Here is an 11,520-nt window from a genome sequence, read left to right on the forward strand (position 1 = left end):
TCTCTGTGGATGTGATTGGCACATGTTTGCAAACAGGAGTAGTCTCAGAGAAAAACACCAGACACTGTCTGTAGTGATCAATACCATTTGATCTACATTCCTTTCTGGAACTGTGTGGATTATTAAGATGCACATGGGAAACCCAAGACACAGAACAATGAAGATTCTGAATGACAGCCTCATAGAAAGATGCACAGTGACTGGGAATGAGTCTATGATCCATAGCATTTAGACCTGAAAGGGACACAAGGATCATCTGGGAAAGTATCTCTCCAAATTTAATGTACCAGCAAATCTCCTGGACATGTTAAAAGGCCGATTCTAATTCAGTAGGTCTGTGGAATGGCCTGAGATTCTGCATTTCTATATGTTAATTGATGACGATGCTGGTCCACAGACCATACTCTGAGTAGCAGAGATCTAGCTCAGTGGTTTTAAACCATGTACAAAAATCACTTTAGGATTTCTTTTTTAAAAAACTACTCCTCATAATGATGCCTGGGCCTCACTTCCAGAGATTCTAATTTATTCGACTGGAGATTGGCTCAGGCATTGGTATTTTTTGAAGATTCCCAGGGAACTTTCTAGTTTGCAGCTAGAGTTGGGGGCCAACCTTATTATAAAACTCATGAGGCAACCGAGAGTTTAAGTGAAATCAAGTTCATTTAGTTAGTCAATCAAACACAGAACTGGTCCTAGAATCCTGATAGTAGACTCATAATGCAGAGCTCGTTTCATTTCTGTAAGTAGGAATCTGCCCATTAGAAATGAGTTTCACTTTCTAGTTTCCATTGCTTTTTTTCTATTTGTAATCACACACATAAACATACACACACACGCACACACTCTTATATGCTGTGATGGCTGTTTCTTCTCCTTAGTGCTGCTCTGCCCTATGTGGTTCATGTGTCTTTTTATGCCAAGGACACACTGGGCAAGATTCTGCATGGCTAATCAGCTGAGCCAGATCCCCACAGAACCAGGACGGCTGCCAAATTCATAGTGACCACGTGATAGATGCTTCCTCTGTTTCTCTGACACTCTGTTACAAAGCAATAATTCTGTCCATGAAAATTCTAGAATCATACTGGAATCAGTGTAAGCAGGTCTTCTAATGTTCATTTCAGTGTTTGCTTATGTTTCTATCCCTTTCTTTCAGAGCTGGGTTAGGGCTAGTGCCTTGAAGAAAATATCTGCACTTGCAAACTGAATCGGCCTGCTAGGAGCCCACCATCTGATACAAAGAGCTGAGAGAAAGTGATCCCCCTTCCCACATCTCTCCTCCACCTGCACAGGTTAATCCCTGCTAGGGAGGGGATGGATGCCTGCTGCCCAAGAGAGGCTGCCAGGCTCTGTGCTTAGGGTATACAGGGCTCCCTGACCTGAGCCCAAAGGTGGGGGAATATCAAGATTGCCCGGGCCTGAAGCTCAGAACAGAGCACCCTTATCTCAGCTGCTGCACAGTCAGACGTGACATGAGGCCCCTCCCTCTCGGTGCCCACTGGAAAAACCTGAAATGGGGAAGGGCTCAGCTCATGGTCAGCACAGACTGCCCACGTGGAGGGACTTGTCCCACACTGTGAAAGCAACACTCACAACTACTGAATGCTCTTAAATGAGACATGCTTTCCTTGCAATGTCCTGTTCCATCTCTTATTCCTATCCCGATTTTAGAGGCAGCTTAGACATATGAACCAACTAGCCCAGGATCACACATCACATAAACAGCAAAGCCCAGTCACGACCCCAGGCAGTCTGCCACCAGGTGGCCACTGAGCAACACTATCTTTTGTGCACAAAGGCAAGTGAAAGGAGAATGTCTTAATAGCTCTCGCTTTGTCCAAGATGGGAAGGAGGGAAGGAAACCTCAAGGGAAAATGTCCCCTTGGACCCATAGACAGAATAAGTGTTGTTGTTCTGGTATGGAGCTTTACCTTCTTGTACTCAGAGCACACAGCTCTAAAATAGTTGAGGTGGTGTACGTGTGTGAGGGCATTCCCACCATCAGGTGGTCCTGTCACCCACACGTCTAGGAGGTTCTTTCTAATGGCCTGGCTTTGCTCATCCCCAGAGGTTTGCCTAACAGTCTCTCTTCCCTGCAGGCAGACGTGGGCTTCCACAGCAGGCCAGCCTGGGCCTAGTTCCCTTTCCTTTCTTACCCTGGCTGGTTCCACCCTTCATTCCTGTGCTCTTATTATCCTTAAGGAATCTTACTACCTACCTCTATCCGTAGAGTATACTTAGGGAATGGGATTGGCATTCTCTTTATTTAGGTAATCTTGAGATTTGGTGGCTTTGGGGAAGAACACGTGGATTTAAACAATATCCTGTGCTGATGAGATGTCAAGAGAGCCAGCACAGGCTTCTAGGAACTTCTCTCATGCTAACGGGCCAGTGTGGTTTATCTCAAGATGCCTAAAATCCACCCTGAATGAGATGTGGAAAGAGGTTTTTAAATTCCACAAAGGGCAATTTTATACTATACCTCTTCTCAAGCCTACCCTTTTCCTAAGAGATACTGCATACATGATCTGTGAATGTGCAGAAGGCTGTCTGATGTTCCTTTTCTGGGTAATCCGTCTTGTCTGTAATCTTTGGCCTTACAAAGGCCAGGACACCCCTCTGTCTGCTGGAATGGTAATACGGTAGTTCCCTGACAAGAAAGTGAAGAGCAGTCGTGACATCTGGGAGTTGGCCTGCTGTTCTGTGGCACACAAACAATTTTGCAGAACATCAACATCACACAGTGCCATCCTGTGTTCAGGATGGATCAAGACCAAATACAAGGCCACTCTGTAATCATGTCTGAGCACAGACAAAAATATGAATACTGTCCAATTGGGTCCCAAAATAAACAAACAGCCCCTTCGCTTGGCTCCTGTGAGTGACTGCTGCTTCTTTACAAATTACACCTTTAGTCTCCGTCTAGTCTTCCCCCTTTCCAGATACAATTCAAGATATGCAATCATAGAATCATTCCTGCTTCCTGGCAGCATCCAATCCCAAGCAAAGCCCTCCTTCTTAAACCCTCCCCATAATCACCTAGCACAAGCTCAAATCTGATAAATCCTTTCCATCGCCCTCTTACTGAGACACCCCACCGTTCCCCATAGTGTATGTTCTCTTTCACTGCAATGAGGGATGGACCCATCTTGCTCAACTACAGGTGTATTCCTGGTGGTCTTTGGCTGAAAGGGATTGTCACTGAGGATGCCCAGCTCGAGCTGTAGTCACTCTATCATCCATCACCAATTACAGTGAAGCAAGACCAGCCAGTGGTTCAAGACAAAGTGAGCCACTTATCACCATCAGAAAGAACACTGGATCAGTGAAAGGAATATCTAATATCTAAACTATACGAGCGTTTTGGCCCACAGGGATTAAAAGTTCGTAGAAAATATTTCTGACAAGTCTCTTTCTCTTAGTGTCTTAGCAATTCTCCCTCTTTATAATTAAAGAACTAAAGTATTGTCTACTTCAACAAAAGTAAATAGTCTGAATTGGAACAGATGATGCTATCTGAGATTTGGGAAAGTATATACAATTTTAATTTTTTCTTGTCATCTCTGTTAGTTATGGTAATGCAAACTGTTATCATACAAAAAACCTGCAATATCACTTGGCAAGTAACATAGAGATTTACTTCTCATTTTCCTGATTGGCAAGTGGCTGTCTTTCATCCAGTGATCCAGGGACTAAGACTCCCTCCATCTTTTGACTCTACCATATTTCATATGTTGCTTCCAGGTGTTCACACAAAAGAAGATAGACCATGGAAGACCATGCATGGGCGTTTCATGGCCTAAGCCTGGAAATGGCACACACGATGTTTGCCCATTTTCCATTAGCCACAACTCAGGTATATGACCACATCTTAACACAAGGGATTTTGGGAAAGATAGTCTAGTTAAGGGCCCAGGAGAAGGAAGAAACAGCACAGCTGGGCTACAGTTTCACCAGATAATTATGAATAGACAACAATGAAGTTAATAACCCTGCCATGGAACACTCACTGAAAGGGAAATTGTTCTTTGTCCTTTAGCTTATCTCGCTGCACTACTCCCTGCATAACCAAGATAAAGACACTTACAGGATGACTCTGTAACACTTCAGAAGAGGATATCAGAGTTTTCCAAATGGTCCTTTTCTCCTGCTAGTCGTGTGGAGAGTTACACCAGCCTGGATCTCACAGAAAGTCATTAAACATGTCAATGGGATTTGACTGACTCTCTGCAGGTTTTGGCTTCATAATAGGTGGTCTAAAAAATAGTAGGAATAGCAGGAACATGAGAACAATTCAGAAGAATTATGTGCATTTTGATTGGATTTTATCTTATTTTTTGGCAGCTGACTGATATGGGGATCCGAACCCTTGGCCTACGTGTTATATCACCACACTCTAACCACCTGAGCTAACCAGCCAGCCCTCGATTTAGACTTTAACAGCCACACATCATAGAGTACTAGAGACCCCAGTGGCCCCATCACATTCTCTGACTAGGTGCACACATTCCTCTACTGACCAGTTCAAACACCATTGTCTGAACCCCTGATGGTGAACAGTAATGATCATCAAATTGTCAGTACATTTGAGTAGGCTCCACTATGGTCTCGCTTGGCAGTAATACAAATGCTGCCAGAGGATGTAAACAACATGCACTTATCCTTACACGCCACTGCCTCAAACCCCAGAGGGAACCATTCTGCCTACAGCAACCCCACAGAGGAAGACCTAGCCAACTGCAGCCTCACCTGCAACCTTATTCTTCCACAGATTGACAGTGGCTCTCTACGGGGTTCCTTTGGGCATCAACCACTGACCCTGGTCCTAGGAGCTTCCAATGCAGATGTCCGTGGAACCACCTGGCTGGGTACATGTGACAGTAACCAGTTTCACAACGGAGTCTGACTTGTTCCACAAAAATATACATCCCCGTTCTCCACTGGTCTTTCCACAACTTCTGAATGTCATCAGAAGATACCGTTATCCTCTATCTCCTAGGCCACATTGACCCCAACAGTAAACGTGCATATCAAAACTGCTTCTCACAAACATCGTGTTAGCTGCCAAAACTGAGCACATATTCATAATCAAAGCAGAAACAGTTCTCCCTCTCTCCAAGTTTCATTTTCACCAAGATGGAACACAGCCAATTTCACTGGGCCTGAAAGGAATGAAAAATTGCCTGGGGATACCTCTACTGTATAAGCGTATGCTTTTCTGAAAAGCCCTAGAACTCTGCGGACAAATGCCAGCGGAGATTCCCAGCCTGGACCAAACCACAACAGAGCACCTGCTGCCTCAAAGCACCATGAGGTAAAGGCTTTCTCTGCTTTCCCAACCTTATTTCTGTGCACTTTGAAATTCCAAACCTGTCCTTATGGACCATTTCCTTCTCCTAGGGGAGCTGTCTCACTCAAGGTTCCGACCTGACAGGCACCCTCAGGCAGGTAATGGAGTGTACTAGAGGGGCTATTTAAGAGGCTGTGGGCAACGTTCAGGAAAATCAACAGCAGATGATACTAAATAGGAGCAGGGCGAGGGCTAACAATGGTGGTAACATGACACCCCTAGGCCTACAGCGCAAGAGGAGAGAGTGGTCCCCAGACCTGCAGAGACCTCTACCTGTGGCTGTAGGGGAGGGGCTTCTCTAAAGGCTTTTGGTGAAAAACTCAACCACTGCCAAGTGAGCATGGTGGGAGCTTAGGAATTAACACCACCATCCTCACCTCCTCCTGCACTCTGATTTCTGACTGTTGCCTTCTGGTGGGCTAAACCCAAAAGAAAGTAAAAACTCAGAGAGGTCCAGGTAATGAAGTCCATAAACTCAGCTTCCCCGAGCACAGAGCATAGTGAAGAAGGCAGGAAAGTAGATCCAAATGGGCAAGATGAAAATATATGCACAGAGGTGAGTTTTCTAACTGTCTTGTTACTGAGTTTGCTTAATAAGAGCAGCAGTGCTCTTAAGGGAAGGAAGAAGTAAGCGATCTTAATTCCAAAGGAGATGTCATTTGTGTAGCACTTTCTAATGCAGTGAGAATTATCCAGAGGATACTTATTGAGTGTTCACGGGAACAGAGGCCTGTGCCTAGACGGGAGGCTGACCTGGGGACCAGTCAGGGAAAGAGCATTTAGATCCTTTCAGGCTTTTACATGGGAAGGAGAAGAAGCTATGTTCAAAAACAGTCTTTTTTTCTGGTCTTACTGATACCAAGTTAAAGTTTTGGGATTACTGTGAAACTGAAATTGTGACTACTAAAAAATTTGCCTTTCACCAAATCAACTGTTCTCAAAATGTGGTACCCTAACCTGCAGCATCAGCATCATCTGAGAATGCGTTAGCAATGCACATGCACAGGCCCCACCTTAGACCTGCCTACTCAGAAACATCAGAGTGGGGCCCATCCATCTGTGTGTTATAAGTCTTCCAGGTGATCACGTTGCATGCTAAAGTTTGAAAAACCACTATACTAGATGTTAGAAGATGGGAAATCTTATTGCGGTTGTGAAGTGTTGGTTCTAAAAAATAGGTATTCCTTTCTTGCTGGTTTGGTTAGAACTGGTGAAGTACAGAAAATATTTTCTACTGAAAAGCATTCTGACGTGATAGAGTTCTCCCACTGGATGTCCCATTGAGTGGGAGAGGAAGAGTTTTCAGTAAAAGGGGCCCCGCTTCTAGGATCTCTCCTCCAGTAAACACCTATACCTGTCTTGAGAAGAAATTGCAAGTGAGGGATTGAAAAGGAGTTTACCAAAAGATTATCCAGTCTCTCTTTTTAATATAATGGGCCCGTGGCCATATAATGATGTGAGCTTTGTCCACAGCTGTGGAGCTGACAGAAAGCAGGTTCACCCTCTCCCCAGCCTTGGCATCTAGGCTACCCGAGAGCTTTTGCAATGGCCTGTGTCTGTGTTTCTAGAGTCCCCTGGTCAGGGTGGCCTAAGGGGGCTCTGGACTATTCCAGAATGAAGAAAACCCATGTCGAGATACTCCTGATCCCAGTGGTACAGAGACAGAGGAGCAGGGTGAGCTCTTCTTTCCATTCTTGCGCGTTGATCAAAAATACAAGCAGCTGAAGGGAAGAGGATCTACACACAGGCCTGGCTACTTGTGGTTACAATTGCCCACCTGCCATATGCACAGAGGGGATAGGTCACCACACACATACACATACTCGTAATTTTATAATAATACGTACACTGCTAATGACAGTACTCTCTGTGTGCTTACTAGGTAACAGGAGGACTTTAGGTTCTTAGCATTCCTCTTTTAGAGATTAAGGACACCTCTCTGATGCCATTCTACCTCATAGTCTTCCCAGGACCAAGAGGAAAGAAAAGATGACGCATGTTGATGAACAACTACCTATAAGAAAGAACAATAATTCTCTTCTGGCAGGTTGGCAGGGCAACCCTGTAAGTCTGTTCCAAGTGTGCGCTAGAAGTTTTGCAATCTTGGTGAGGGCTCAAATCTGGAATATCACCTATCGATGCACCTATCAATGCAGGTCACCCTGGCCCTGATTAGATCACTCAGAAGGAGGGACTCTTTCTACTGATGGCTGGATCAGCAGCTGAGGTGCCTGAGATTATGGTACAAAGTTAGAAAGCCTGGAATGGATCATCCACAAATATTCTAGCAGCTCTAGAGCAATGGCAGTCTGTGCGGATGATTTTCCCCAGGCAGTGTCTGTTCTCATCATACCAGGGACTGCAGTAGGCTAAGTCGAGCATTTTGGTCAGAAGCTCTTCCTGATTCCATCTCCTTTAGAAGTGGAGGCTATTTTCAGTGAGGAATACTGATTTTATTCACTCCTGATCTCACCCCATGTTCACAACCATCACATTCAAACCCGCACCCACATCTACACAGGCACGTGCACAAGTTTCATTAGACAATATTTCCGGACCACGGTTGGGTGGTAAAAAGAAAGGTTTCTGGAGCTCCTGACCTCAGCAGTCAACCAAGCAGTCCTGCCGTAAAGCAAGAACAAACTCAGTGTCAGGATGGCATCTTCCATAGACTCAGGCCTGCGGAGGATGGCTTGGGAGTGTATGCAGGAATGCACTCAAGAAAAATCCAAGATCTATGGGGAGATTATGAGGTGGAGATGTTGACGGAAATGAGAGGACTCTATGGAGCCAGCAGCTGTATTCTCAGAGGCAATAAATAGTAAGATACTCTGTAAGCCTGAGTATCCTCTACCTCACTTGACAGTTATTCATCTTTTGCGAATTTTGCCTTTCCCTTTATTTTCAAAAGGGAATGTTCTATAGTCTTTTTTGTGATGAGGTTATGGTTAAATATTTTGAGTCAGGATGATGGGATTTATATTACACTTGCTTTCTGCTATACATTGTCATATATAGCATCAAAGGAAATTTATAAAGGTCCCCTCCAGAATCTTTCTTGGGCCTAAAGGGTAGAAAACATGTCACATATAGAATGTAAGACAATTAGTTGAGAACGCAGAGGCAAATATACTTACATAGGATGTGAGGGCCACTTTTTTTCACTATTAGAGACAAAATTCTTTTGGCTCCCTTATGTTCTTAGAGGAAGACTAGAACTTCAGCTGCACTATATAAAACAGTAAAATAATGGAAAGACAACTTCTGGTCCCTTCAACCTTTTTATACTGTCTTCTCCATGCGTAGCTGAGTGATCACTTCACTTTTTGAGATTTAGAGTAACTGCCCGCCACTAGGCTGCAACATTACATGACATTAGGTTCAGTGAATTATAAAAGTGAGACTTGCCACTTCCTCACATAGACACATCTAGCCCCATGCAATGTTCACTCATCCCCCTACTTCTGTCCCCATGCAGTAAGTCTGCCATTGTGAGGTGGTTCCACCCATTTTTCAACCTCCCTGTTTGGGATTGGCTCAGTAAATTCATAGAGGTGAAGGGGGTAGAATGCCCTACCACGTTTTCCAACCTTGCTTAAGGGTTCATGATATTCATCATTTGAAACCATATTTGGCTGTCATATTTCACTCAGAACCCTGTCTGGGAGGAGAGAAAACCAAAATGCGTTTACGTGTTGGGAATATGTGAAAGATGAGTAAGGAATTCACCCTCCTGTGAACCCTCAGTTCCACATTTCTTCAGACAGCATTAGTGGTGTATTACAAAGCTGGGAAGAAGCATGAGAGAAGGGTTTTGCAGTGTTGAAGTTGGTGCTGAAATTATTTTGACATTAGCAGAAAGAATCTCTTTTGAGTTGACTTGTAGACTTCCAATACCTACCTACTGGCACCATGAAGTGTTCAGCATTTCCTCCGGGTATTTGTGTCAACCTGCAATGTGTCCTAATGGCATAAGCACAGGATCCAGAGAGGCAAGAGCTAACGGAGGCAGGGACATTGGGACGGAGAATATTTGACTATTTGAAGTGCTAGCTTCATTTCCAGTAGACTGAATACTACTAAAAACAGAAATAATTGCTGTCTTCTGTTACTGTGAGGAATCTGATGGAAATCTCACTGAAGATAGCCTAGCTCAGTTGAGATGTCACTTTACATGGAAGTTGTTAATTGAAGTCACTGTAATGCCTGATTTAGAAAACAGGGTCTTGGAAGAGATTGAGTTCCTAGACACCAAGTACAATGTGGGAATACACAACGTACTGGCCTGTGAGAAGCACCTGAAAGGCCAGAATGAGAAAGCCTTGGAGAGCTTGAAAGAAGCCGAAGACTTAATCCAGCGAGATCATGACAACCAATCGGACATGAGAAGTCTGGTGACCTGGGGCAACTATGCCTGGGTGTGCTACCACCTGGGAAGACTGGCAAGACCAGACTTAACTGGGTAAGGTGGAGAGCACTTGCGAGACGTTGGCAAGTCCCTTCTGCTATTGAATGGAATGTCCTGAGATGGATCATGAGGAAGGATGGGTTTTGCTGAAGTGGGGTAAAAGGAATTGCGAACAGGCCAAGGACTGCTTTGAAAAGGCTCTGGAAGCAGACCCTAAAAATGCTGAATTCAGCACTGGGTATGCAATTACCGCTTATCGACCGGATGGTTTTACCACGTCAACTCTGCACCTTCTAAGACAGGCCGGCAGGCTAAATCCAGAAGATGCCTATATTGAGGTTCTCCTTGCACTGAAGCCTCAGGAAGTAGGACAAGAAGCTGAAGGAGAAGAGTTCATTAAAGAAGCTCTGACCGTCAAGTCCTCACAGACTTATGTCTTTCAATATGCATCCACGTTTTACTGAAGAAAACACTCTCTAGATACAGCTCTTCAGCTCTTAAATACGGCCTTGTGGGCAACACCCACCTCTACTTTTGTGCATCACCAGATGGGGCTTTGCTACAACGACAAGACAATCGAAATAAAGAAAGCGGCAAACAGGCAGTCTAGAGGGCAGGATAGAGAAGAAGTAGACAGATTGGTTTGATTAGCTATAAATGAATTTCAAAATACTTTGAAACTAAAAGCCTCATCTTAATCGGCTTATGCTGACCTCGCTGAAATGTATGCACAAATAGGCCACCACAGAGACGCTGAGGACACTTTTCAGAAATTGTTATGCATGAAGATCACTGAGGATCACCTGCAACAAGTGATTCATTACTGATATGGCCGTTTCCAACAATTTCACATAAAGTCTGAAGATACAGCAATCACCTTTTACTTAAAAGATCTAAAAATAGAAAAAATGCCCTATTACAGGGAGAAACTTCTCAATGCTTTAGAAAAATTGACTATAAGACGTGTTCACTGGAATGTACGTGTTGTGGAAAGTCTCAGCCTCCTTGGGCTTGTCCACAAATTGAAAGGCGAAGTGAGTGAAGCCTTCACGTGCTATGAGAGGGATCTGACTCTGGCTGCTGACCTCAATTCTATGTTTTGAAACAGAGGTCACCATTACTCATTTAACATATTCATAACTAAATAGGTCATCAATCTTTCCCAATTGCTGCCTTCAAAAATCTGTAACATGGGGAAATACACAATACTTTGACACAGCACATACTCTGCTGCCTGACTGACTCCCCTCTTTCTTTCCCCTTCTATCCATGTGTCTATGACAGGAGCATCCTTTTTTCAACAACACATCCCTGCACTCATAGGCCAAGGTTGATTAATGCTGTTTGGGGCATCTCTCACCTGCTAGACCAACAAGAATTGTTTTCCGTGTGATCTTGAAAATGAAATGAATGGCTTCCATTCTCGGTCTAGAAGTCCCAAGCAGAAGAGACAAACAAGGAAGGCTTCTTTTTCATGTGCCCAGGGGCACTGACCTGCTACAAGATCTAAGAGCAAAGCAAATGAGCAAAGATGTGCGTTAGAAAGAAGGACGAGATTTCAGGAGTTTATTACAGCATTCCAGCCTGAGTTTCCATTTCCCAAGGCCCTTCCGCAGCCAAGATGGGCTGGTCAGTGAGTCAAGCCAATGACATCCTTATAATAAATCCAACCTTTTGTTAGCATTTGTTCATCTTCTGGCAATCTCAAGAGATCTGTGTGCTCCAAACACATTGCTGGACGTTAATTCACACCTCAGGA

At 44.2% G+C, this 11,520-nt stretch overlaps 1 pseudogene; it reads left to right on the top strand.

Annotated features, from left to right (window-relative positions):
• Positions 1-4,654: 4,654 nt before the first annotated feature.
• On the top strand, positions 4,655-10,864 carry LOC134381746 (interferon-induced protein with tetratricopeptide repeats 1B-like; annotated as a pseudogene).
• The last annotated feature ends 656 nt before the right edge of the window (positions 10,865-11,520 follow it).

This window comes from Cynocephalus volans, chromosome 7, assembly GCF_027409185.1.
Source record: "Cynocephalus volans isolate mCynVol1 chromosome 7, mCynVol1.pri, whole genome shotgun sequence".
Lineage (NCBI taxonomy): Eukaryota > Metazoa > Chordata > Mammalia > Dermoptera > Cynocephalidae > Cynocephalus > Cynocephalus volans.